General features: G+C 41.1%; 1 protein-coding gene across 3 annotated transcripts in view; it reads left to right on the plus strand.

The window, feature by feature from the left end:
- daam2 (dishevelled associated activator of morphogenesis 2) overlaps positions 1-26,376 on the plus strand; it is a 117,713-nt gene continuing 91,337 nt past the window's right edge. For 2 of the 3 annotated variants that reach the window (XM_079369896.1, XM_079369898.1), the window contains exon 1: positions 1-169. The gene's annotated coding sequence lies outside the window, so the exon portion shown is untranslated. Of the gene's footprint in view, positions 170-24,633; positions 24,918-26,376 lie in introns of those variants that run through there. The other variant, XM_079369897.1, reaches the window with a different exon arrangement.

Consider the following 26,376-nt stretch of genomic DNA (forward strand, 5'->3'; position numbering starts at 1 on the left):
TCCTCCTCACTCTCCACTATCATTCAGCTGAATGAACGGCGAGCGCAGGGCATCGGCTCTCTATTTAACAGCCCGCAGCGTCACACAATCCGGCCGTAATTTCCTGGTGACAGTGACAAGGGATTATTATTATCGAGCAGACATTGTTTCTCCTCAACGAAGCTGGAAGGTAAGTTTAGAAATTAAGTGTAATTCAGTGTGAATTGAGCGGTAGGCTACCTTGTGATGGTGCTCCACACCCCCCGGTTCTCCCTCCAGCAGCCGCGGAGGCGCAGGGAGCCATCGGCTGGAAGTAGTTCCTCTGAATCATAGATTTACGGACATACGCATGATGAAGGGAAACTTCAGTATTTCCTTCCGATTTTGCCTTTAGAAACATGTTTTAAGGGCTGTTTCCCGGCTTAAAGATGGGAATGAGCTTTTGCCATGCTGCTGGTTATTCTGATGAATCGTGCGCAATAAATCCAGCACCTGATGTGGAACATGCCAGTCCGCATTATCCCCATATTTAAGAAGAATTTAACACGCTGACCGCCATGAAATGCATATTGGTTAATTTATATGCAGCTCTGCGCATGGCACCAACATACTCAGCGATCATTATAAGATCTGCCGTTTTATGACAATATCTTAAATATTTCCATTGATTTCTAAATACGTGTGATACAATGATGGACAGGACTGAGCCGCCACTTGACGTGCAATGCAGTTGACCTCGATATTAGGCGGCTGAGCGTTCACTGGGCTAAACCTGACAGACAATTAATACCTGTGAGCATCCAAAGAGGGCGCTGCTCTGTCACTACACAGCACAGCCTGCCTCTGTCATACTGCAAAAAATGTCTATTCATAATGTAGCTTATGTAGTGCGAGGCTATATCAAGTGAGATGAATGTTCATCTCTCAGAGCTTCTCTCATCTCTTCAGGTCAAGCCCCTCATCAGAAGGGATCAGAATAAGGAGAATTATATGAGGATGTGTTCATGTTTTGCATAAAAACCTAACATTTTGGCAAAAACAAAACACCTGTCATGCTTGACCCTTTTTGCAGTGGGCAATAATTCCTGCTCTCCTGAGCTAAATTTAGCAACAGTTTTGAGCGATGTATTTCCTGCTGTAACAGATAACAGGTGACTCTTTATAATTCAGATGTCTAAATTTAAGGAAGGACTGAATCCAGGCAGTGATGATCGGTTAAAGGCTTGAGCTATTAAGTCTCCTTACAAGATTTTCCGAAGCAGTCAATTTGTTCTGAATTGAAGAAAAGCATTATATATTTCTAATGAGGAAAATTTGGGGATATGTTGCACACTGGGAGGTGCATTTATTCCTCTTAAATCCTGCACGAAAAGTCAGTTTATAGGATGGAAAGACATCCCGAGCTATTTCATCTGAAACTGAACATCTGGCAGTGATGCAGCATTGGGTCATTTTGGTCAGTTGTTGAGGCTTTACAAGCAACAGCACCACGCTAAGAAAAAAAAAAAAAAAAAGATCCCCTCCTCCTCACCCACACAGCTTTGCCTAAGGAGTACTTAGCATCTGCCACATTCCTCCTACTGGATCAAGATCGTGCTGCTCGGGAGCGTTAAGTAAGCCACAGTGATCCTTAACTGTTTAAGGCCACAGTTCCAGACATGAGAAGAAGTGAAAAGATAAAAATATGGGCGAAGGGATTGGAACAGATTATTATGTAAATATTACATTTTAATCATGCTAACCCGTTGGGAGTAAGTGGCTTGCAGGATTTGACCATGTAAGGCCAATGGAGGAATTTTCAACAATGTGCAATGCACATACTTCACAGGCATCAATAGGCTGCCCACTGAACCCAGCAGACTTTGTGATAATGGACATCAATGCTGGATAGATTTATTGAAAAGCCCTGCACTATAGCCAGCTGTATATCGCTCAGCAAAGCTGCAATCCACTGAGCTTTTAATACGCTTTAAGCTTTTTCACAGGTTCAGCTTTGAGCATTAAAATCATACATATACAACAGGAATCTTGTCTGTTTACTCTTAGGTCAGACGAGAGCAGCTGTTGCAGCAATTTGCCTGCAGTATTTTTAGGTCCCATGTTTTGATTATATAGTGCATATCCATGTCCAGCTACCTGTGTGTTTTTAGAGGGGGAGGGAGGGAAGGAAAATAGGTCTGATGTCCAAGAGTAACAAGGCCACTGAGCTGAGGTGCACTGCTTGTGGTTGTCCCCATGCTGACTGAGCAGAGGGCACAGAACCTCTGTTGTGTTTGTGCGGCAGAAGGATGACTGGAAGCCTTACTCAGCTCAGGGTGGCTGTGTGTGGTGATGACCAGGTGTTGGTGTGCCACAGGGAAGGATGATCTGCAGGGGAGTGACAGGGCCATTGTTCCTTTCCAGCCACTCAAGCATTCACTTCTAACTCACACCAATGTTTTGGTTGGCATCTTCCTCTGCCAGTTCAGACTGTAAGGTGAGAATCTGGTGAGACGGGCAGGATAGGACAGGAGCTCAGGCAGGGTGGAGGTATGTGCATGGAGCAGGAGGTGCATATTTTGCATATTTTATACAGACTTTATGATACAGACTAATCTTCTGGTTTTCACTGATTGTTAACTGGTTGCTTAGATTTTCAGAGACACCCTTCAGCTTCATTTTCATCATCCATTAGCGGCTTTAGGTCATGCCTTAGTATGGTTCTGATAACATTTTTATGCTCCATAATTGTGATACCTTAACCTTAAGTATTCACTTGTACTGAGTTCCTTTCTGATCAAGTCAAAGTCATCTTTAGTGTCAATTTTTCAACATTTGCTGGACATACAGAAGAATTGAAAAACGTTTCTCTCTGGCCCACATTGTAAACTAACAGTAGAAAGATTTGATATATATATTTATAGATAATATTTCTACTCTTAGTTTACACTGTGGACTAATACCAGTGCAACAGAAAACAAATATAAATGTAATTTTTTTTTTAGCACTGGTCCGCCCATTGCCTTGTGCCTCTCTCTGCTGCAGCCCAGTGTTTTCTTTGCATTGTGCATAGACAGGCAGCTGGCTTACTGTATCAGTGCAGAGTTTTTGGCACAGGGGGAAGTCGTCTGGGAGTAATTAGGTCTAAGGGTATAATCCTATAGTAGTGTGTCTGTGCGCTCCCCCTTCTCCTACTTCAAGTCTTCAGTCACTGGTGGTCATGAATCTGACCCCCAAGTACAAGTTCTTTTACTTTACCTGCACTTTCATGTATAAACACCAAAATAACTATTTAAAAAGCCTTTGTCAATTTTATTGCTATTTTTTGGACTCCAAAATATGAACATATGCGTGTAAGATGTGCCAAGAAGAATTCTCAAAATGTTGCACATGTTGTTAGAGATGCATCTGTTGTCTCTCAGCATCAGTCTGTTGGAGGAGATTCCTGAAGAGTGCTGAAAAGCCATGGGTCTGTTTGAGCTATACACGCGTCAGGCTGTTCTACCTCCTGAAGAAGCTGACTTGGAGATGATTTGCAGCTTGGATGCCATGTCCTAAAATGCCAATAATCCAAGGTCATAATTTGGGTTTTAAAACTGTGAAACAGAGCCCTTTATAAATCTAATGTACATGTGCTTGCAGACCACATTAATAATGTCAAATGTTCTTTGCAACTATACATGTTTTAACTGTATTGGTTGAAAAATCAAACATCCATTGGTAATGTGTTATATATATTTGTTGAAGGAGGAAACCTCCGGTCCAGTGGTACTTTTTTTCATCTAAAAAAAACATTTAGTATTCCTTTCAACCCCTCACTCTCCTCTTTCCTCCTCCTCAGTCTGTCCCTTAAGTCTAATTTCCTGTTAGACTCACCACACATATCCACTCACTCACAAATGGAAAAGAAAAGGTTATGCAATCGAGTTGCTAATTAAGGTATCATAAAGAGATCTTTTATTACAGAAAAGAAGCCCCATGTTCTGTTCCTGCAGTTCTGCAAGAATAGCTCTGGAATTCTGAACTCATGCCACTGTAGTTTTTTTTTTTTAGATACAGTTTAATAACTTGACTATTTGATTGGACATGCATGTTTCCAACACTGGTAGAGAAGAAAGGGTATTTAGGTCTAGGTTTCATAAGTGAGCTTGCAGCTACACTGAGGGTGGAATTTAACAATAAATGTGCAAAATGGTTGGTTGACTGGTTTCTTCAACCATATCAGAGCTTAACACAGGGAGCAGGTGCCCATGTTAGATTGGCTCTTTAATGTCTTGAGGAATTATTTTCCCATCACTGTGAATGATTAAGCACTGGGGGTAATGGAGGTTGAGAATATCCTAATATTTCTTCACTTCCTGACAGCTCCCTGCCCCCTTCCTCTCCCAGCTTCTTTCCAACCGTGGTCCCTTTTAATCTCTATCCTGCCCCCTACCCCACACCCCAACTCTAACTCCCTGACAACTAACTCAATGCAATGCTTGTTTGAGTCCCCTGGCTCCACGTAGTCACAGGCAATTAGCTCCCGTCAAAATAGACTGCTGGATGGAAGGTTGAGACTCGGGCATCTAAATTCTTGTTCCCGCCCCCCTACACTTGGCTAATATTACCCTGAGCTACTGAGGTAAGGCCAGATATGGGGGAGTTCCACTCGGGACCTGTGCGCGTGCTACCTCACTTAGCACAAAGCAGCCCTTTCACTGGGGATCTGGAGCACATATGGAATGGTTTATCAAACCTTTAGTTTTTCAGTCCCATATTCTCTTGGCTGCAGTGTCTCAGATTCACTTAAATTAGCTTAAAACACTGCACCATGAGACGTTCTTCTATTGGCCCTTGGTACTCCTCTGAACTCTCCAATATTCCCCCACTATCTTGAGGTCTGCTCAAAGTGCCCTTAAAGATCTCATACATTGTCTTTCTTATATGTTCCGTTCTGATCTTTTGTTCCACGTACAACATCCATCTTGAACTTTTTATGACCACCTACATACATTCAAGGAAGGTAGACCATATATTAGTTATGTCTGTATTCAAATGAATATTGCAATTCATTCCTGGATTTTATCAAGGAACAGTAGGATACATAATAGTTGCTTCTTTGTCTTAATCCAAGGTCTGCCTTTTTTTAGACGCAGCTTTTCTTTTCTTTGTATACATTAATATTCTCTCAGAATTATAGGAATGCCATTTAAATAGTAACACAATGCCAGCGTGACCTCATCTCCAAGAATCGGCCCCTAAACTGCACAGCTGGGTGTAGATAACAGAGCAGGGTAGATGTTTATTTTTTCCCCCTGCTGCATTCCAGCTTCTTATTTTTAATGGCTGTGATATCCAGCTCGGGGGGTTACTTCTATAAAAGGAAGTTTGAAGACTTTTGCTGACCCACTCAAAAGGAGGCTTGCACGCTACATTTTCTCAAGATGTAACCTTTAGATTTCTGAAGAGGAATGGCATCGGTCAAACAGGAAACAAGTGGATAGTTTGGCTTTGGCCAAGGAAAGTTGGATACTTGGCTACAAACACTCCCCAATGATTATTGGCTACATCATGGTGTTTCCGCAAAAATCCAGACATTTTTGGTGAGATGCATGGTAGCAAAAATTGCCTCATTTTTCATCATGGCTTTACCCAGACTTTTTACTGCCACCCCCACCTATAGTATTATTTCAGTGAAGTGGGGGTGAGCCAATGCGAGCAACTACTGTGCCACTGGTTCAATCGTTATAAATGTAATGAAACTATTTCATGCTCTTTTCAGCCGTTAAGTTTGTTTTTTTTGTTCATACAGTCAAATAACAGGCAGAATTGGTGTGAAGGCAACAAAACACAAACAACAATCACTTTGTCCACCATCTTTAATTTCCTAAGTGTATTTCTTCCCTCACGTTTTGTCTCCGGTTACCACCATTCCTGTCCAACAGTGAACTCTACGATGTAAGGGGTATATAGATTAGCAACTCAGGAAGATCAAGGACAGGCTGTCCGGAAATTTTCAGAATGTGTGAAGACAGCTACTGTTTGGGTTTTGCTCAAGTATCCCAAAGGATTTAGGGCCTTAAAATCTTTTTTTTTCTTTTTCTAACTAAAACATAACATAAGAACGTGTGAAAAAAGCAGTGTTAAATGCAGCTATTATTAAAGCTGATCATTGTGTCAGAGGTCAAGCATGTTTTTGTTGTGAACAGACCCAACCCACAGCGGTGAAAGGCGATCTTTGACCTATGACCAGGTCTAACTGCCTTGCTGGCCCTTTCAGAAAAAAAGACAATGTCTGTTTACACAGAGCTTGTGATGATAGGTTTTTAGATTTAATTATCTTAACATGGTTTGGATAACTAGCTAAGTGTTTGAAGTCTATCTGGATCCATGTAGTTTTGTTTAGCCGGAGACCCAACAAAAGTTCAGCCAGTTCCTCCTTAACAAGAAAATGTCCTTTTTGCAAACTGATTTGATTTGATCTTCATTGAGATTGAAAAATAATTTGGCCCCTGTAGTTGTACAGTACATAAACTTGTATCATGCATTGTTCGTTTCATGCATTGTTCGTTTCCTAGGATCAAATCCCTCCCAAATTAGCCTGAGCTCTTCAACAGTAACAATCCAGATGCCCTCAGTCGCCTGACACACCATTTAGGGCCTAGCAGATGGTATTTGTGCTTAAAACAGATTACCTTTAAGAGGTCATTTACCAATGAACTTAGTGGTTTTGGCCGAATCATCTGGTGGAGGCTCATACCATCATTGAGTTTTTGAAATGTACTTAGGTCACTTACAAGTGAAAAATTCTTTAAAGAATTTGAGACTCTGGTTGGACCACTGATTATCCTTTACATTGCTCTCAGCTTGAGGGGCCTCTTCACAAGAGATATGGAATAGCATGTTCCTCTTTGGGCAGTGTTATTGTAACTATCAAATCTTCCTTCTCTTCCCCTCCCTCCCTCTGTCTCCATGGTGGACAAGGGTCCCCTCTGCTGCCCTGAGCAGCTCTGTTTGTGTTTGATTGTGGGAAAATTTCTCCACAGTCCGTGAGAGTCCCCCGCTCTCTGGACTGTTTTTTTTCCCTTGGGGTCCTCCATGCTTGGAGAGTCAGAGCCCAACCATTGCTCTGCGGCCCTTCTCCTCCCAGCAACTTAGTGGTTGTGAGGATAGTGTAAATCCTTCTCCCAGTCTATTGAGTCTCAACTGCTTGTCCATCCATTTGTATGACCTGTCCCCTTCCCCAAAAGCCAGCTTCATTTTTGTATGATCAGGTTTCTTTCAGAAAGAGGAGATCCTTCAGGCTTTCAGCACAGTGATTCAAAAGCCTGGCAAAAAGTCCCCTCTACCAATGAATCATTTTAAATGATTGGCTGAGGTGGAGACATGGATTTGTAAACGAGTGTTTTGGGAATGGACCAGCCTTCGCTGGGTTTACTTTGGCTGCTCTTGTAGAATGTCCTGGCTCTAAAGCTGGATTTTGAACCTTAGATAGGTGAGGTTTATAGCTCTAAGCCCTGCAGTTTTGTTAATGAGATTGGTTCTGATTCACATACAGTATGCCATTTTGACAGAGGAATTACCTCATTAAGATCATTTGGTGGCTGTTATATTTAGATTATGAATTCTTGTTTTACTTTCAGTGCAAGCAGTTGTCAGTGGCATTGATTTGCTTTCATTTTCATATTTTGATGCAGTGTGGGTATTACTTTGGTTTCGTGGGATTCTCCCTCTAATACAGGGAATATTTAAATATCACATACAGCACTATTAACTCTGTGTTGTGTCATTTATTTTGCTAAGGCTCTAGATTCTATTCTATACATTTACCATCTTTTCAGTTCAGAAGGAAATCTCATTCAAATTTAATGTCAAAAGACATTGAACTGTCAAAAGACATTGAACTCCAACAAAATAGAAGAAACTAAAACTGTGCACTTTACAAATATTCAGTTAAAGTCCCAGTGTATCTACGTAAGCATCTAGGACAGAACCAGAGCAGATTATAATGTCACATCCTTCATGTTTTTAAAGTGATTTTACTGGTATACGTCTGACTGCTCTGCCTTACACTACCCTCATATATCATCCTTCTCAGTAGTTTTGTGGATCTGAGTTGTTCTTAGACCCGTCATGTGATTTAGTGAATGTTGTGCTGCTGCTCTTGCATTCTTTTATGGACACCCCCCTACTCACACTCAAAATATCCTATGGCATCAAATATACATTTACAAATATGCCAGTTTGGTTCACATTGCCAATCCCTAGAACTGAAGATTTACTAAGGATTTCCTACTGAGTTGCTCTTGCTTGACTCAACGCTGACCAACCAATAAAGAAACTGAAACTCTTTCCAAAGGATAAAACAGGCTGTCAGGTGAATGGATACTCCCTACACCATACTATATCAATTTTTTTGCAACTGTAATTCGCTTTTCATGCAGCATATGAACATGATTTAAGATGTAGATCAACCCATCTTGTTTTCCTTTCTAATCGTCAATCAGTGTTCGTATCCTATCTCAGCTTGCAGAGGTTGGAGGCTGTACAACCATAATCTGTGGCCCGTGGAAGAAAATGGTTAAAAAACTTATAGTGTCACACGAAATCTTCCCAGTGATCTCCCATGTAGAACTAAGGCAGGAACAGTAAACCATTTTACAAGCTCGACAGTATCATAACTCTAGCTAAGACTTTCAGATAATTAAATTTGGCATATCTATCTTCCCATGCATTTCTTTCCAATCATGTAATGACTTTATAGTTCACTTCAAAGCTCTTAAGTAGAATAGAAAGCTGTGACAGGCACTTTTACTGTTTTCTTCTGACACTCTCAGCCCATAATGCATCATCTGACCGAACTGCCGTCTCACTGTGTTTGAGTCCTGAGAAGGATGAGCAAATGCAGTTAAGGATCAGCGGAGGATAACAAATAGTCCTGTCTTTTTGCTATCGAGTAACAAAACATACTAACCCTGTCTGAACAGTGGGCCTGAGCCATGAATCCTTCATCCCCGGCAAGTTCTTTTCAAAAACTCCTTTTTGCCAAGTGACAAACCGCGTGGTTGGCAACAACTAAAGCATTCAGAGGCCGTATGAATAGAGGTCTGTCTCAGGAGAGGCTTGTTGAAACGGGGCCTTTTTACTTGTATCCCTCCTGAGAGGCAGAGTGATCTTGAGCTGGGGTTGTTTTTGCACTGGCAGTGCACTTCAAATGGAGCTTTGAAAGGCAACGGGTTTATTTGCGCTGTGTTTTAAACTGTGTCCTTACCCCAGATTTTGCAACTGTGGGTGTTCTCCATCATCTGTAAGCAGTGCCATTGCCAGGCCTTGGACTTTTCTGATAACCAGGGTTTTCCATACACATACAGAGTAGACAGTCATTGGGAAAATTAGCTGGATAGGTGTCGAAAACATGCCCCCCTTAAGAGAATACTTTTGTACGTTAAAGCACAAATTTTGTGGCTTCTGGTACATCTCAATGCCTTCAATTTATCATATACACTAACATCTTTTGTATTTATTAAATTGACTTACCCAATTGCTAAGTAGATTGATGCAAAGGAGAATTTGAGCTTTTTGTCAAATAAGGGTGGGTTGGTAACATTTTTAGGTGGCAACATTGGCTGTAGGTTGTCCAGTGGTTCCACATCAGTACGGGGTTAATTTAAACAGAGTGAGGGGTAGGCACCTGTCCCATGATCATAATGATTTTAGTGGAGGCCAGTGCTCCTTAAATTAACAGGAAAAGAAGATAGCAACTTGTAAGGTAAAAGGTAAAAAGTAGCTGGCTATCATTAAGTGACTAGTGGGTTGTTTATCTTTCTTCGTGTGTTTGCTTTCTAGCGAGCTTTGAATAACTGTCAAATATTTCCTATTGAATATCAAATGGTATTCTTACTTGACCTTCTCATCTCTACTCATGATTAAAACTGAAAACTTCTTGCAGATTTAAGGTCAAGTCTGAGTCATTGTTTGAGTTTTGCAGATGGAAAGGAGATAGAAAGGAAGCCTGTTAATACTGTTGTCATCCAGTGCACCAGGTGACCCCCCTGGTGCACTTCTCTTGGTTACTCGGATCAGACCCCCGCCCCCTTCTTCTTATCCTCCTCCTCTTTGGCCCTTCCTCTCACAGCAGCCTCGCAGAGCGGAGGGCTGTTTTTCTTCTCTCTTCACTCGTATAAACCAGAAGACTATCTGCCATCAGCATTCAGGAAGTGTGGGGGTAAACAAACGACAGGAGCCAGCAGGGGGAAACTCAAATGACCCAGCCATGTCCTAGCAACCATGGAAAGGAGTATTTTTGTTGCATTCTGTATCTATGTGCATTGTGGTTATAAGGGTTTATCGATATTTGTTTATGTGTCTGGGTAAACTTTTTTTTGCAACTGTGAGATTACAAAAAACTGAAGTAGAGCTTAGCTTCCTTTTTATTTCAAGCATCATCACTGATGCTGCCAGATGGCCTATGATGCAAGTTCTTCCCAGTCCTTCAGTTGACTAATTAATTAGTCAGTTGTAGTATGTCCGCTTGCATCCATGACATTCTCTGCTACTGTGGTCATGTGGGTCTTTTCCAACTTCTCTACTAATGTGAGGTCTCTGGCAGTGGTTGCTATGAGCCATGCTGTCATGACTTGTGAGTGTAGTGACAAGGATAACAGTTCACTTTTCCACTGCAATTTTCAAATGTTTAAGTGGTGTAAAAAAATGTGTGTCCATGTGCATTTATTTGTTGAAACGTCCAAACTGTCAGCAACAGTGATGGAGAGAGAACACAGAAAGCATCGCTGTGTGCGCCAAAGACTCTCAGCCACACGAGAGTTGGCTCGCATTGAAGGGAAATTCGGGTATTATTAAGCCTCTCCTTTACATATTTTGTGGTCCAAATGACCTATAATTAAAATAAGTTTGTACAGTTCATTGCCTCAACTGCCAGCCATGAAACGGCTTTCAATAGCTGAAATGTTATCAGTTGTTCCCAAAAAATGCTAAAACAGCTTTTTCTTTTTGGGGGGGATCAATATGTTGGATACCTGCAGAGTTCAAACTGGATACTTCTTTTATGGTCTCTCTCTTATCTTGTATTGGTCCATCTGTTTTATTGTTAAGTTGGTTACTGCACCCCCCCAAATATTTGTTGTTGGAATATGTATTTTGAAGGCCAATCTAGGCACGGGCCTGAAAAGTTCTTTAAGCACTGCAGTGTGTGGCAATGGTTAACCTGCGTCATCAAGTCAAACACAATGTTCATGTGTCACTTTACAGAAAATACTTTGTCAATCGAGTCCAGTGACTTTGAAGAGGGCAATGTAACATTCAGACATATGTGGACATATTGCTAAATTGAATTTAATCTGCTAGAATATACAATTTAAAACAACAGAGAATGATGTTTTCTCTTTCTCTCATATGTTTCTCTTCCTCTCTCTACATCGACTGCTTTGATGGGCTGTCTGTTTTCATGCAACACCAGAGCCCGCAATATTTCCTCCGGCAGTGATCCATCAAGAAAAAATGCCTTTTTTAAAGTCCATTATCACAATTCCAACCCGTCTACCCCCACTGCTTTTTGCCTCCCACCTTCACATTGTCCAACAGCCGCAGGGATTAGCCGGAGCATGTAGCGTGAGGACTTTGAAAGATATTGTGATTATCGTAGAGGGAGAAAGAGGTGAAATGGGGGGGGGGGGGGGGGTCGGCAGGGCGATGCTACCAGACTGTAACCATGCCCTTGACCACATCTACAGGGATTGACGCTAGCTGTGGGGGGTGGATTAGAGGCATTAGGCGGACCCACCAGACCCTTGTTGAAGACTTTAATGCTGTAATATCAACCCAATCAGAAGTCCCAGTCAACCCAACCCCCAATCCAGCCCTGCTAAATGACAGAATTCCTTAAATGTACAATTAAATAACATTTTATTTTCAAAGTTAATATTTTGAATTGTAGTTGTGCTGTGTTTTGAGCTACAATTTAACAAAAACATCCTCCACTCAGACTTTGTCCCTTCCCTGAATCACCAACACTCTCGTCCTGGGCCTTGATTCCTGCCAAGTTGCCTTGACGATGGGCTGCAGTACAAAAACTAGAGGATGCTCGGGGAACACAGCGCCATGAGGCAGGAAGTCTTCCACATTTTTTTTTTTTTTATCTTTTCCCTCTTTTGGTTGTTGCTCACTCTGTCCTCAGCAGGGAGCAGCTAAAACCACATAAGCAAATGGAAGCCTTGTTTTTCTATCCGGTCCATTTTTCCACCTTTACAGCCAGAGGTAAACAAACTCTTCGAGGTTTGGACAACACAGGCTTCATTATTAACAGTGGGAAAAACAATCAAGGAAGAAAGAGGTTTAAAAAACATGAAAACCCCAAATCTCTCCCAACTTGTTAACATTGTTGCTTGGTCATTGGTGCAGAATTCCCTGCAGAGAATTCCCTGTGAGTGTCATCATACTACTCAGAGCTCTTGCACATTTTTATGATGTTTTATTGCAGTCATGAGGTGTAACTCTGTTTCGGCTGGCTGTAAATTGTGACAGAATCGTCTGACAAACTCAGGACTGTATATTCATCAGACACATTGTTTTGATTGTCGTTTATGTCAAATTGTCAATGTAGATTTCTTTTTAAGTATGGCCTGTTATGATTGAACTTATATTAGCGGTAATGGTAATGTAACATAACAGAAGGTTCTGTAACATACAGTAATGTAACATAACAGAAGGTTCTGTAACATACAGTAATGTAACATAACAGGAGGTTTGGTAACATAAGGTAATGTAGGCCAGCCTGTAACATAAGTTAGAGTATATTCTATGGTAACGTAAGGTAGCGTTTAACATACCATAACGCATAGTAACATAAGGTGGCATATAACATACCGGATGAAAAATGGAACTTGGTTATTTAAGTATTGCTGGCTTTGGAGAGTGTAACCAGATGTTGTGTATAAATCAACAGTTAATTGTGTTAAAATGTTACATCAATTTTTAACCAGACAGTGTACCACAAAGACTGCCACTATTGCATTGTGAGTTTCCATTTTTAAATAAAGACATTGTGAAGATATCCAAGGTGGATCAGTGTTTTTTCAATTGGTCACTTTAATAATGGATCCTTGAACACTGATCATGCTAGACAAGTTAGGAGTATGAAGAATGAACTGATAAATATGATACACTTCCGTATGTTTCAAGGGATTTTATCAAAGAAGGCTGAAGCTGCCATTCAGGATTTCCATTGTATTACTAGTGTACAGCACAAATGAATCAACACACTTTCACATCCTGTCCATCAATAACTTGCCTCCCTGACATTCCTTCTAAGAGCTTGCGGAACAGGAAAGGGCCGCTCTGCTGATCAGAAGAGAATGCTGGTCTGGCCCGGGAAACAGAATGGAGGGAAGAAGCCCTACTGTGGTTCATTTGTGTATGTTGGGACATTTAAACACAAAGCCGTACACACACACACTCACTCACTTAAAACACAGATTACAAAGTATTAAAACAGACGCTGATCATAAATCTGTCTAAAGCTTCTGGCCTCTGGTCAGAGTTGTGCAGAACATTTCCCAGATTTATCTTTCCTTCCTTTAAAAAAAAAAATAAAAATCTTTTTTTTTTTGTTGAAAACTTCAAGTTTAATGTCAATGAGTTGTCAGTAGTTTTACTGCAGGCTATTTTTAGCCAACATTTGACACCTCGCCAACTTGTTTTTGCTTAATTTTTCAAGGTTGACTCCATCAGAAGCAGAACAGTAGGCCAACGCTGTGGCTCCCTAAGGAGACGGCTGCTGAGTGTAAAAGAGTCTGAAGTTGGTGCTTTTTCTTCTGTCATCAATCTGCTTTATTTTTTCTTTTCATCCCAGAATCCACAATCAATGCTCATGATTATTCAAATTGCTGTGTTAGACCAAAGGAAACGGGAAAGCTTCAATTTAAGGTCATTGAGTTCTCCGTCATATCGCTCATTGCATCTCAGAGGGCAGCCGTGCTCACTGTCTGGGAGCACCACAGTGACCGTTGTGGTCATAATAATGCCAGTTCTCACTACAGTTCCACCGTCTCTGGAGGACAAAAAAAAGGCAGACTCATTGTTCTACCAAGGAAACTAAGGTTCAAGGAGAGGAAAAGCTGCAGGGGAAGAAATGCTGACCCACATTTTTGTTGCAGCATGCAATGGGACAACAAATCTCAGCCCAACCTGACCATTTAACTAAATGGCATGTAATAGGAACAATGTGTGTTGATTGTACGCCGCAAGAGCAGATGTGATTAACCCAGATTTGTACTCCAACAGTCAAGGTTTTTTTGTTTTTTCTAGTTTGGTTGGAGCAGGTTTTCATCCTATCGGGGATGACAAGTGGGACAAAGCTTATTGTGGGAAAATCTGTTCACACACATTTCTTTGACACAAGGCATTTTTAAAGCATGAGGGAGAGGACATCTGTTTGAAATAAAATCAGTATAGAGTAACTAAATGATGCCTATAGTTTTGGTTGTGATCTCCCTAATTGGATGTGGTTATAACTGCAATGTGATCACAGCTACAACTCTGAGAAGTTGATGCTTACTTAGTTCAGTAAAAGTCCTACTTTGAACTGGAAACCCTTGCAAATCTCTGGCCTTACAGTATTTGCACGATAATGGTACAACCTAGGGACCTCTAGTCATTTGGAACTTAATATTTATGGTGTAGCTGGTGATCTTAATGCCTGGTGAATTTCCCATGTCTATAGTTTGTAAAGAAGAAATCCAAAGAAATGACTGCTGCCAAACACAGATGATGTGAGAATAGTCTCTGCAGCTCTGTCATTTGTGGGTTTTTTTTTTTTTTTTAAATCATTTTTTCATTTTGGATTTGTTTGATGCGTTCTCCAGACCCATTGCCTCTCTCCTTCCTTCTTAGTCCAGAATTAAGCAGATGGCATTGACAAGTATAAGAGAGTGGGGGAAAAAAAGCTGTGATGGCAATCAGTGTGCAAATTCAGGAGGCTCATCTCACCACAAAGCATCAAGATTGATTTTAAGACGGAACACACTGAGTACCATCAAAGGAGAAGTAAATAACATGAATAAAATGCATGCCATAAGGAAACTCTATCTGTTAAAGAGCTCATCAGAAAGTCTGCGACGACTAATACAAATGCAAATATTATTTCGAGCCATGGCATCATATCTGAGGAAAGATGTCTTGATTGAGATATCCAAACAAAGACAGAAGATTGTGATTTGCAGAGCTTAACTGTTTTTTTTTTAATCTTCCTGAAACCTGCAGTAAAATGTATTTGGTCTGTGATGATGATTTGGTTTCTCTGAATGGCCCCACCCAAATACAAAGCAAAATCACTGCTGGGGTGAAGAGGGGAGTGATGCTGTAAGGGAATAATAGTTGACAATTTCGAACACAGGCCTTCTTAGAAGCTTTAATGCTATTATGCCCTTTTGATGCACATGCACATTGAAGGCAATAATTGTGTTAAGGACAAAATGGGCCCTCTTTATCTGCATCTAGAACACTTGCTGTGACAAGTAAGCATGCGTTCCTGACTGTCCCGAATTCTAACATTTAATTAGGAAGGCTTTAGTGGGGGAAATGAATTTCCTTTTGAGAAATAAACTAGAATCAGTTTCAAGCCTCGTTTGTAATCATGTAAGAGTCTTAATTAGTGTGGCAATGCAAACCTGTGTTCTTGCACGTAAGAGCAAAGTGGTCAGTTTGTGGCTGTTCTGCACCAACATTATAGCCAAACCTGCATTCTCATGAGGAAAAAGACTTATTTGTTAGCTTGATTTCACAAGCACTGTGGGTGTGTGGGTGTGTGTTTGTGTACTATTTTAGCATCAATGAGAACAAGCGTGCAGAACTGACTTGTCAGTGGGTGTCTTTGAGGAGCCAGATGGATTTCAGGGACACGTGGTGCTGGGCGTGTGTCTTCCACTGCAGCTCCAGGAGCCTGCTCGGGCTCAGCTGGCTTTAATCAACAGCATCATTTTCCCCTCTTGCGGGTAATCGGTGCACAATGGGCCCCCTTAGCAACGCTCCCCTCCACCTCTGCTCCCCCGGCACAGCGTGATGCTTTATGTATTTACATTGTGTCTCCAGCGCACAGCAGTGAGAAGATACACATGAGCTTTCCCAGTCTCAAACCAGCTCATTAACCCATTCTTTTATACTTAAAGGGAACACTATTTCACACACATTCAAACCTCATTACATGTAGAAATTTCTACTCATATTCATTTATTTAAACAATAGCACTTCATTACATCTGTGATTGTATTGTTACAGTTTTAGCCATTCATACCAAATGGACAGGAAATATGTGCAATCAGAGGATGGGGCTGGTTGAAGGGTTTATTTGAACGTTTAAATAAAGGTAGTAGAAATCAATTTTACACTTTGTAGTGATTCAGTATTTATTTTAATGCTCTTTGTTCCAAAACCAAGAGGAAGGGCTGGTTTAAAAAAACTAAAATTAAGTTTCTCACTTTAGACAAACCCAATGTGATTTATGATATTTAGGCTGGTTGAGGACTATAGCCTCAGCTTAAGGGGCGTGACCTAAATGCCAGGCCAGCTGGCGCCCTATGAAGTGTCATTTCTACCAATGTTCTTTAACCATAAAATTCCTATTGAATGATTAAGTCTGTTAATGAGATGAATTTTCCAACTGTAAATTAACATTTTGCATTGTGAGATTGATGGGAAAGAACGAGTAGAAGCATAAGATAGGGTGCAATCTCCACTCACTTGGTTTGTGTACATGCGGGGCTGATCGCTCCCTAACTCCTGGAAGAGCAGAGTAGTTCCTGACAGATGCATATAAAGGACAGTTTGCTCCTGTCCACCAAGAAAGGAAGGGGTGGATCCAGAAAACAGCAGCATAACCCATGTGATAGTTGACTATAAATTCACTGAAGTGGCAACTTCCTGTAATGAAGAATACAGCTAAAGCAGCATTTTCCTGCTTGGTCCCATTACAATATGACAATTTTTAAAGCATAAAGTAATATTCTGATAGCCTTATTTAAAAAACCCAAACTAAATATAAAACGCTTTTTTTCTTTTTATTTTCACACGGAGTGAAGCCGAGTCACTCATCTGTTTGGATTTCTTTAAGCTCTCAGTTATTCAGACATTTGCATAATTAGGGGTTGGGTTGATTTGATTGACAGGCTGGGTAAGGCTCGACTGAGCTCATCCTCATTGAGTGTTTCCAGATTGATCGAAGGTCTGGTTGAGATAGCATTTCCAATATTGTGGCTGTCATCGTTGGACTTTTTAGCTCCTTCTGAAACCAGTGGGTGATGATGTCCATGTTTTATACTAAGACACAACACAGTAACTTTTTACGGAGACTCTTCTCAGCTGGGGAACAGGAAGTGACAGGGTGCTCCTTTGCTAAGGGGGACAGTAAATCAGTGTAACAACTTGTCTGACCCTTCCCATTGTATAAGAAGCAGCTGGGCTGACAAACGCTTTGTGTGGTTGGTTCGAATGTGAGGCACGTGGACTTGAGTGATGCTGAGGGGTTAAAGGTTGGTGGTCATTTGGCTGGGCAAGTTTCCCTCACATGGTTGAAAGGGAAAGTCTAGCTACATTGTGGGTGAGGTGGTGTTTATGAAGCTCTTGAATTTAGATCTGTCTTTGGTTTGTTTTTGTGGTTGTATTCTTAAAGTAAACCATGCCTGCTCCTTCCACAAAGAGACATGATAACGGGTGGATTTGTGTTGAAATGAACAGTGGAACAGATTGCCGTGACCTGCTGTGTAGAGATAAACAGGATATGTTTGTTATTATTCTGTCATCCGTGAAGCTCCGAAGACATCTTCAGTGCAGCTCAACAGCCAGCCAAGCATTACATCTGAAAGAAAGAAAGGAATTAAGAGAAAAAGGTCAAAAATGGCAGCTTGTAATTTTACTTTTCAGCAGCAGTGCTGTGGGTTTGACTGGGTTGGTAGGACCCATTATGGTCAAGCCAGGCCAAAGACTTTGAGATTAAAATAAGGGGGCTATTTTTAGCCGATCCACTTCCTCTGGTTTGTGATAAAATCTTTAGTGAGAAGATGGAACTTTATTTTTGCCCTAGTAGCTTCAAAGGTTTGGCCATTTTTTTGCTTTTGCTGTCACAGCATTATGCAAATTCACAATTACAGCTGACTTTTGCTTTGTTTCACATAGAGATGGGACCAATCCGATCTAATATCGGTATCGGACTGATGCCACAGAGCCACGTCACTGATCTTTGGGCACTTTAAACATTCTGAGCTCAAAATGTTTTGCTTTGAAAATCCCAGACTGAACTGATGTACCCTCAAATTGTCTCCATGACGACTTTCAGAATAGATGGAACAGCTGCTTCTATGTGATTATAAAGTACAATTCTTAGTTTCAAATATTTAACGTTAAAACCTTACATTTGTTGCTCCTAATGAATTGTATTTGAAGCCAGTGCAATGCAATGTCAGTTTTACAGTAGGTTTGTGTAGCCATACACATAATGCCAACACCAACAATAATGATAATGAAATATCTGAATTGGTGTTGGTATGATATATGTTGGAACTGAACTGAAAAAAAGTGGATCAGTGCATCTCTACTTTCACATTTAGACACGAGCTGGTTGTCATAGTTAATGTACAACAGCTTTTCATTGGCTCAATAAAATCTGTATTGAAACTGTAACCTGACATGTTGGTTTTGGTTTTGGTTGATCTGCTCCCTCTCTGCCATGTGCCTTGACATTAACATGCTTTTCAAGTGATTGAGCTCTTTCAGACAATCTTCAACCTTTAGGTAAATAAAAGAAAATTTCCCTCCAAGTTATCCAGTCTTTTAAAATCACATAGTGGCTGACAAAATTGTCATTAAATATGGGCTGGCGTCACACTTTCAAAGTTTTCTAGAACCAGGTGGGTTACTTGACCTTGGCTGCTGACACTGCTCTGTTTGTGTCCATGAGGGTGCCACGGGGTTCAAAGACTTTCTATCCGATAACAAGAGGTCAAAAGTCAAGAAAAAGGGCACAAGGCCACGGATGGAGACACCCACCTGTTTACAGGGGGTCTTTGGTTTCGCAGAACAGATGACTCCCAGATGTTCTTTATGAAGAAACTGTGAGAGCAATGACTGTTTGAGTCTGTGTGCAGGACAATGATGCGATCAACAGAGAGAAGGTACCCCTATACCTTTGTTCAGAACTGGAGTAACTTCCCAGCACACTCTTCAGCCATAAATGGACATGTGTAATGCGTTAGAGAAATGTAAAACCTTGATTTACTTTGCTTTGAATGGATTTTAAGAAGGGACATTCTTCCACCTGGAAGGGCTCAGGTAGAGGACTTGTTTTAGGTTCAGTCTGTGGTCAGCTCGTACTAGAAAGTCGCCCCTGAGAAGATCAGTACTTTTGAGCGTTTTCGTTTGAATGGCGGGATAAGAAACGGCAATAAATTGTAATGGCAGTTGTACAGCTGAAGTTGCACACCGTGGAGCAGAGTCCCCATGTTGCCAATATAACAGCAACTGGAATATATAAACCTTGCCTTTGAATACAAGCATCTGGAAAAGAAGCCAGGCCCTTTCCTTTCAGTTTTATTATTTTTAGTATTTTTCACCATCAGGATTGTCTGTCAGTCTTCACTGTTTGATGATGCACACACCTGGAGCCATTGAAATCTATTTAATATTGATTGTTTGGAAAAACTAAAATGTTATTGAAAAAGGTGCACCTTGAAAAGATAGTATAATTAAATTTAATAGACTTGCCGTATATACGCTTGTTTAAATCAGATTTTCACCAAAGACTAATGGAGGGACCAAAAAGTCAACACACTAAATGTCCTTTAATGTACATCTATCTTGGTAGCGCAGCAGCATACAGATTAACAATGGGCGCGTTTTAGCACAGAGCCTTCTTCAGCGTCTCCAAAGATCGCTTGACACTGCTACTGTTTTAGTAGCTGTTGTTGTTGTTGTTGCAGTAATATCTCAAAAATAGACAGACTTGTGTGGGTGTGTTTACCAAACACTTTGTTAAATGCAACAGGGGACTGTGAACTTAGAACTATGAGGCGTAATATTTGGTCCTTTATATATCATTGTCTATTTACAATGAACAATATTCATCCTGCATTTTTACTCATTTGTAAGCTGACGTCAGGAGAATTAATAGTGTTTAATGGTGATTGTTTTGATGTATGTATTTGTTTTGATGACTCAGTGTTCTTATAGGAAGAATTCTGTATTCATACTGGCCAATCCTTTGAGTCTGCGCCCTCTATGGAGTATGTATTTGTCACAATATGTCACCAACAGTTTTATATTTATATTTATTTTATAACCAATGTGCTTGTCAGTCTTTGATGAACACTTTGAGCTCATACTCATCCCTTATGCTCTAATGACGTTATTTCGTTATTTCCCCTTAAAAGGGAGTGTCTAGTGTTTCATTCATGGTTGGCAGTCCCACTTCATCGCAAGTAAGTTTCTGACTTCATTCAAAGTCTATTTGTAATGTCATTCATGCACAAAGATCAGGGCATTACATCATTGGTCAACATGATGAAGCTGTCATTAGTCAGTCAGCAGAAAGCTGGACCTTTGTCCAAACATGGCAGCATTTCGCTGGCTCACAGCCAGACAGACAGCAGAAGTTCTGTAGAGAGCAAGTGACAGGGTGACCTCTGATCTTGCCTAGTCTGCCTTTGGGATGAAAGAGCCATTCAGATGGCCAATGCTTTTGCAAAACAGCGTTTAATGACTGCTAATCCTGGTGAAATACTTTTGTTATTCTTTGTAAAAATGGATAAAAGCAGGTTGATTCAGTGTCTGTTTGAGGAGAAGAAAACCTACATGAAGGAGTTTATCCTACCAGTACAAAAGAATGTTTACAGAAGGGGTGTGATTTTATTAAACAGGAGTGAACAGCACCATGTGGACATGACGACCTCAGTTAGATTTATGGTTTATGGCTTTACTGTCATTACGCTGTGTTTGTGAGGCATTTAAAAGATGGATAGTATAGTGTTCCCCACTATCAGGATTTATAGCTAACATACAATTACACCATGTATAAAAATGTGCCCTAATGTTTATGCTGTCAAGGCTTCAGGCTTTGTGCTGCAGCGTTATTTTTCTCACTGGCAATTTATTTCTGTGCGGGCGTGAAAGAAATGCTTGTGTGCAAAGTGCTGTCACAAGGAATTCCTCGCCTCAACAAAACAAACTTAAATCAGAGCTGCCCGGGAAGGGGGAAAACCTAAATAATACATAAGAAACAACACGTCATAAAACATGACTGTTTGCCATATTTGCTCTGGCAGATTATAGGAGGACTCTCGCCACAACTTTTCATTGACAACATTGGAAAGATTGCTTCTGGCGCCAGTGCTGCTTTAAACACTACTTTACAACTTCTTCTCCAGTTTTTTCTCCGTTATCAGGTTTGACTGCTCCTGCACATGAGAGATCTAAGGGAGAAAGAATGGTTTATGAGCCTGTAGGAGAACACCTGAGGTGACCCACTTCTTCGTGTCCAATATTCCATTCAACCTTTTGTCCAACTTTAGAGAAGGTGCCAATTTCCTTGCTTTTTTTCTCTTTTTTTTACTGTACTCCCTGACAAAACGTTGCTCTTGTTAATCAGACGGTGAGTGCTCCTGCCCGGTGAGTTTTTCTTTTCCAAATATCACTGCTTGGAATGCTTATTTGGGTCGTTCATCTACCTCCTCAGTGGGTTGAGGCTGGTGTACACAGCAGTGCTGTGGGCTTCACAGACTTGACTGACAAGTGACTGGCAGGTTTTCGGGAGCTCCGTGTCATTCCACCACACACGGTTCTGCAAAAAGGCAAGCAACCTATCTGAAGTGTCAGTGTTGCTTGACAGATCCTGCAGAAGGTTTATTTGTTATGGCATTTCCATTAAGAGTGATATAGTTAAACACCAGCCTCACTCAAGTTTACCCAGGGTGCAGTGAAAGTTCACCTAAACCTAGTCTGTCGAGGCCACAAACTGCAATCATCTGCCTGGCATGTACAGGGATATGGAGCTGCAAATGAGTGTGCAACCTCCTTTGTTCATTCTGTCTGCAAAATACATGCTGTCTGAGACAAGTGAAAGACTGGCCGTTTTTTTTGTTTTTTTTTACCTTCCACTCTTCTTCTTTTTTAAAGAAAGCTTGATGTGGTTTACTCTGGAGTTTGTTACCATACAAGTTAATAGTTAGAACTTAGACCAAGTGCTCCTACTACCCTGCTTGTAGACAATGAGGTGACGAGTGAATAGGCTGATAAAGTCCGCCTGGGTAGCTGATAATGTTCAATATGTAATTCAACATCAGATCTTAAAAGGCTGTCTTTTAACATATGCTAAACAGGCAGTGTGTTTAATATCAATTATCAAAGATTGATCCCAATGAAGCATCGCATAGCAAGCAATTTATGAGAACAAGTTGGGTTCTTGCATATATGCCCAGCCCAGTTCCAGTTGTGTCAATAAGCTTATGTATACCATGATGGATCATTCTGGGGTATCTGAGGTGCACTTTGCTAGACTGGTGCTGAAGCTTAGTCTATTCCTCAGGGTAACTTCCCTTGCTTTTGAGATGGAGGTATTACCCTCGAGACAGAGCAGCTGTGATGCAAATAATTATGATGATGCACTGAAAGTAAAGGAAAAAGGGAAAGACGCAGTTGGGGAAGTGGACGTCATGGAGATGAGCGCAGTCTGTCTAAGAGCCGGGCTAATGGATGTGTCCCTAGGGCACGCTCAGGAATGTACCCAGGCATAATCGCCAGCAACTTGGTGTCATCTGTCTTGTGTCCCTTGAGAAGATGACAAATACTAAAAAGGGTCCTCCTTTCTCCTCTCTCTGGAACATCAGTGCAGTTTTAAACTGATTACATTTGTCAGTCTTGGTCAGGGCAAAAAAAAAAAATCAAAAATATGAAATATACATATAGATGCAGACTGTAGTTTAGCAAGAAGATTTTTTGGTGGATGCTGTGGTCTCCATTGGTTGTTAATGTTGCCTGATCATTTTTGCCAAAACAGCTAAGTGCACGACAATAAGCAGTGTCCCTATTATGCCCCGATGTCCTGTCCACATGACGTAACCGTCCTTATGGCCCACTTTAACCAAAACCGTGTCAACCTTCAACAGACCCATGCTCCATTTATACAAGTTAGCCAGGTAGTTACAACACAGATACTACCTATCCTACCACATGGCCTCGAATGACCCCTACAAATCAGCTGTGTAGACTGATTAGCAGCAAGAGCCAGAAAATCACAGTTTTTGAAGTGGGAGCCTTAGTTCACCACGGTATCTTTTATCATTTTGTTTGCCAACAGAAATAATCCTAATGGTCAACCCAGAAGAAGCTAATGTGTCTTAAGAAAATAGCGGATTGTTTCCAAGATGATTATACCCAATGTACCCAATTCTCTTCCTAAAGATCTCGTCAGATGCTCTTTTATCTTTATGCAAATATAAGCAAGGCTGGACTCGATCATCCAGTATTGATCCAAAATCACAACCAGACAAGCTGTCACAATGCTTGACTTGTAGATGAGACGAGACCAGTCTCGAGGAGCAAAAGATCAATCAGTATGAAATCAATTCACATTTGACCCTTATCATCCAAGCTGCAGGTTAGCTTCGATAAAATCTGTGGCATCTGAGAGTGTCAGGAGATTTTTTATTGATCCCTCAGTTTTGGCACAAGAGGCTGTCAATGACGTGTTAAGGTCCTTCTGATTGATCTGTGGATAACTTTTTCAGACGCACTGACTGTCTGAGGAGAGTGGAAAATCACATTTTAATTGATGAGTTGATTTTGTTCGGAACGTTGTTAGCAACTTATTCATCTACATTTTCTTGGAGATCTGTTTCTTATTCATTACATTTTTTTCACCGTGTCCTGGCCAGTACAATGGGAGTCCTAGGTTTTCTTGAGTACTTAACACTAAAGCTTGCACTCAGTGACCCTTCACGTTATCAAAGTAACGTACATAAAAATGTCATTGGCCAACTGCAACCCCCCCAAACCTTCCATACTTCCATGCATTACATTTGCCTGAGCTAATAAAGGTGTGACACAACACAGTGAACATAACCCACAACAATCAAGCAACCTAACACACCTTCTTGTATTCAAAACAGATTTGACCTCAGGGAAATGATTGTGTCATAGTAGAAATTATGATTGCTGAATTCTGTCTTTGGCTTCTCTGTAAGTGTGCTTGTGCTTATATGGATCTGTGTGTGTTGTGTTGGGTGTGAAGAGTCAGGAACAGGGGTTTCCTTTGGGCGTTTGTGTGATATGTCCCTATCCAAAACCTTTTCTTTCCTGCTCAGAGAGGGAATGCACTGGGTGGAGTCGAGATACTGTGGGTTGGGATTAGAAGTGTACACTGCCAAAGGTGATATCCTTTCATCCTGCCGTCTCCCTTGACACAGCCCAAAAACACACACACACATACTGTACATAAATATGCACTGGTAATCACAGAAACTCCATCACCATCTCAATGACATCCACATTGATGCTGTCATACACTGGAGTGAGTATTCAAATGGAAAGGAGGAGGGAGGGCTAATGATTCAAAGTCAGACCGCGAGAGGGAGGGGGAGAGAGCGAGAGAGAGAGAGAGAGAGAGCGAGCGAGCGGGGACAATGTCAACAGCTCAGCTCCCAGCACAGTCAGCTGAAATCCAGAGCTCTGCTCGGAAGCTCACAGAGAGCAGACAAAACGCAGCAGCTTCAGCCGTTAAACGTCAGACTCAGCAGAGGCATGGAATTTGGCAACGAAACACAAAACAGCAAAACAAGAGACTCTGACACGGACTCTACAGGGGTTTTTCCAAATTTCATGTGACTTTCTGTTTTTAAAAAGCTCTTTTTTTTTTTTTTTTACACTTCAAGTGAAGCAACACAGGGACAATCTCATCTCTAGGGGCAGCCCGTCTAAAGTAGGTAAGTAAGAGACACATGAGCTTGACACTGATACCCGTAACTCTGCTGGTCATTATGAGAAGCGGCTACACCACAGGGCTGTTCACCCAGTAGGAGATTGCACTCAAGACAGACTTCAGATGTTAAAGCATTTATCTGTGTGCCGAGCCCTACTGCTCAATCATAGCAAACACAGACTACTGCAGGCAATAAAATAAACATCAGTCAGATGTTAGCCAAGCAGAAAGCTAAGTAGAAAGACGTTGGTCGGCAACATATGTTCCTGTGATCCCACAGAGATGAAAAAGTTTCCTCATTTTTGTGTTGTTGTCGCTGGAGTCAAACTTATAGCTTTACAATATCTGCAAGGGCTTTATTGGTCATAAACAGCAGTAACAACTGGGTTGTGAAACGTTTGGCATCTTTCCGTCTTGGCTCTTTCTCCAGTTGTGTTGACAACAGGTCTTGCTCCACGTGTACTGGTGCAGGCCGTCTTGGACTGAGACTTTTCTGAGATCTATTTTCATTGGAGAACGCTGCATGATTTCAAGGACGGATGAGGGTCCAACATTTCGAGCTGGAAGTAAATCAGTTGAGGGTGATATCCATGTTTGGATTCAGCGAAAAGCTTAGCCTGGGATCTCTAGGGCTTGACTTGAAGTTCGAGGAACTGTTTCAGGAATTTCAGGAATTGAGGGAGGATGGGTCACTGTCATACATAGTAAACGGGGGGTCTATTTTAGGTCATAGATGTGGGCAGATGAACATGTTCATCAATCACACAGTCACTCTTTGGTGTAAGCCAGACATTCCATATGTGCTCTGCATGTACTCCCAGCAACTACCCATCCTGGAACCAAGGGGACCAACTTCAACTTGCCTTTAAATCCAGCTTTCTTTATGCTAATGCTTTTTTACAGTATATACATTCCTGTTCGCCTCATGGGAGGCCAATACTCCATAGCAATTTAGACCAACATAAACATGAACCTTATCTCTCAAGGTTTCTCTTTTTCTAAGAAGCCTTATTTCTCCTCTTGGAAGCATTGCCTATCCCAGTTAAGATGCTGTCATCTTAGCTGTAAACCCTTGCATGTGTCAAAAATACAGTAATGAAAGTTCATGCATCATCCTTCCAAATTTCCACCTGTGAAATTGGTTTTGGATGCATGGTTTTGGATTGCTTGGGTCTTATTGGTTGTTGGATGGAAAACCTTCCAAACATCAGGATTTTAAACGTATTCCTGGAGGCTGGGCTTTCAAACAGGTAATCCACTGGATTATAGCAATATGAAAGAAGCAAAAGACAAACAATTTAAGCAAATAAGTTCTTTCATAGGTTTGCATTTCAAGGTTGATGAAAAGAAGGCAAAACTAATTAATAGATTACCATGGCCATGTTTTCTGTCTTTGATCTTGTTCTGCATTGTGAACAAGACAGTATCCTTTTCCACCACATTAAAGGCTTACTCCTCGGCCT

This window comes from Symphodus melops (assembly GCF_947650265.1).
Source record: "Symphodus melops genome assembly, chromosome: 19".
Taxonomy (NCBI): domain Eukaryota; kingdom Metazoa; phylum Chordata; class Actinopteri; order Labriformes; family Labridae; genus Symphodus; species Symphodus melops.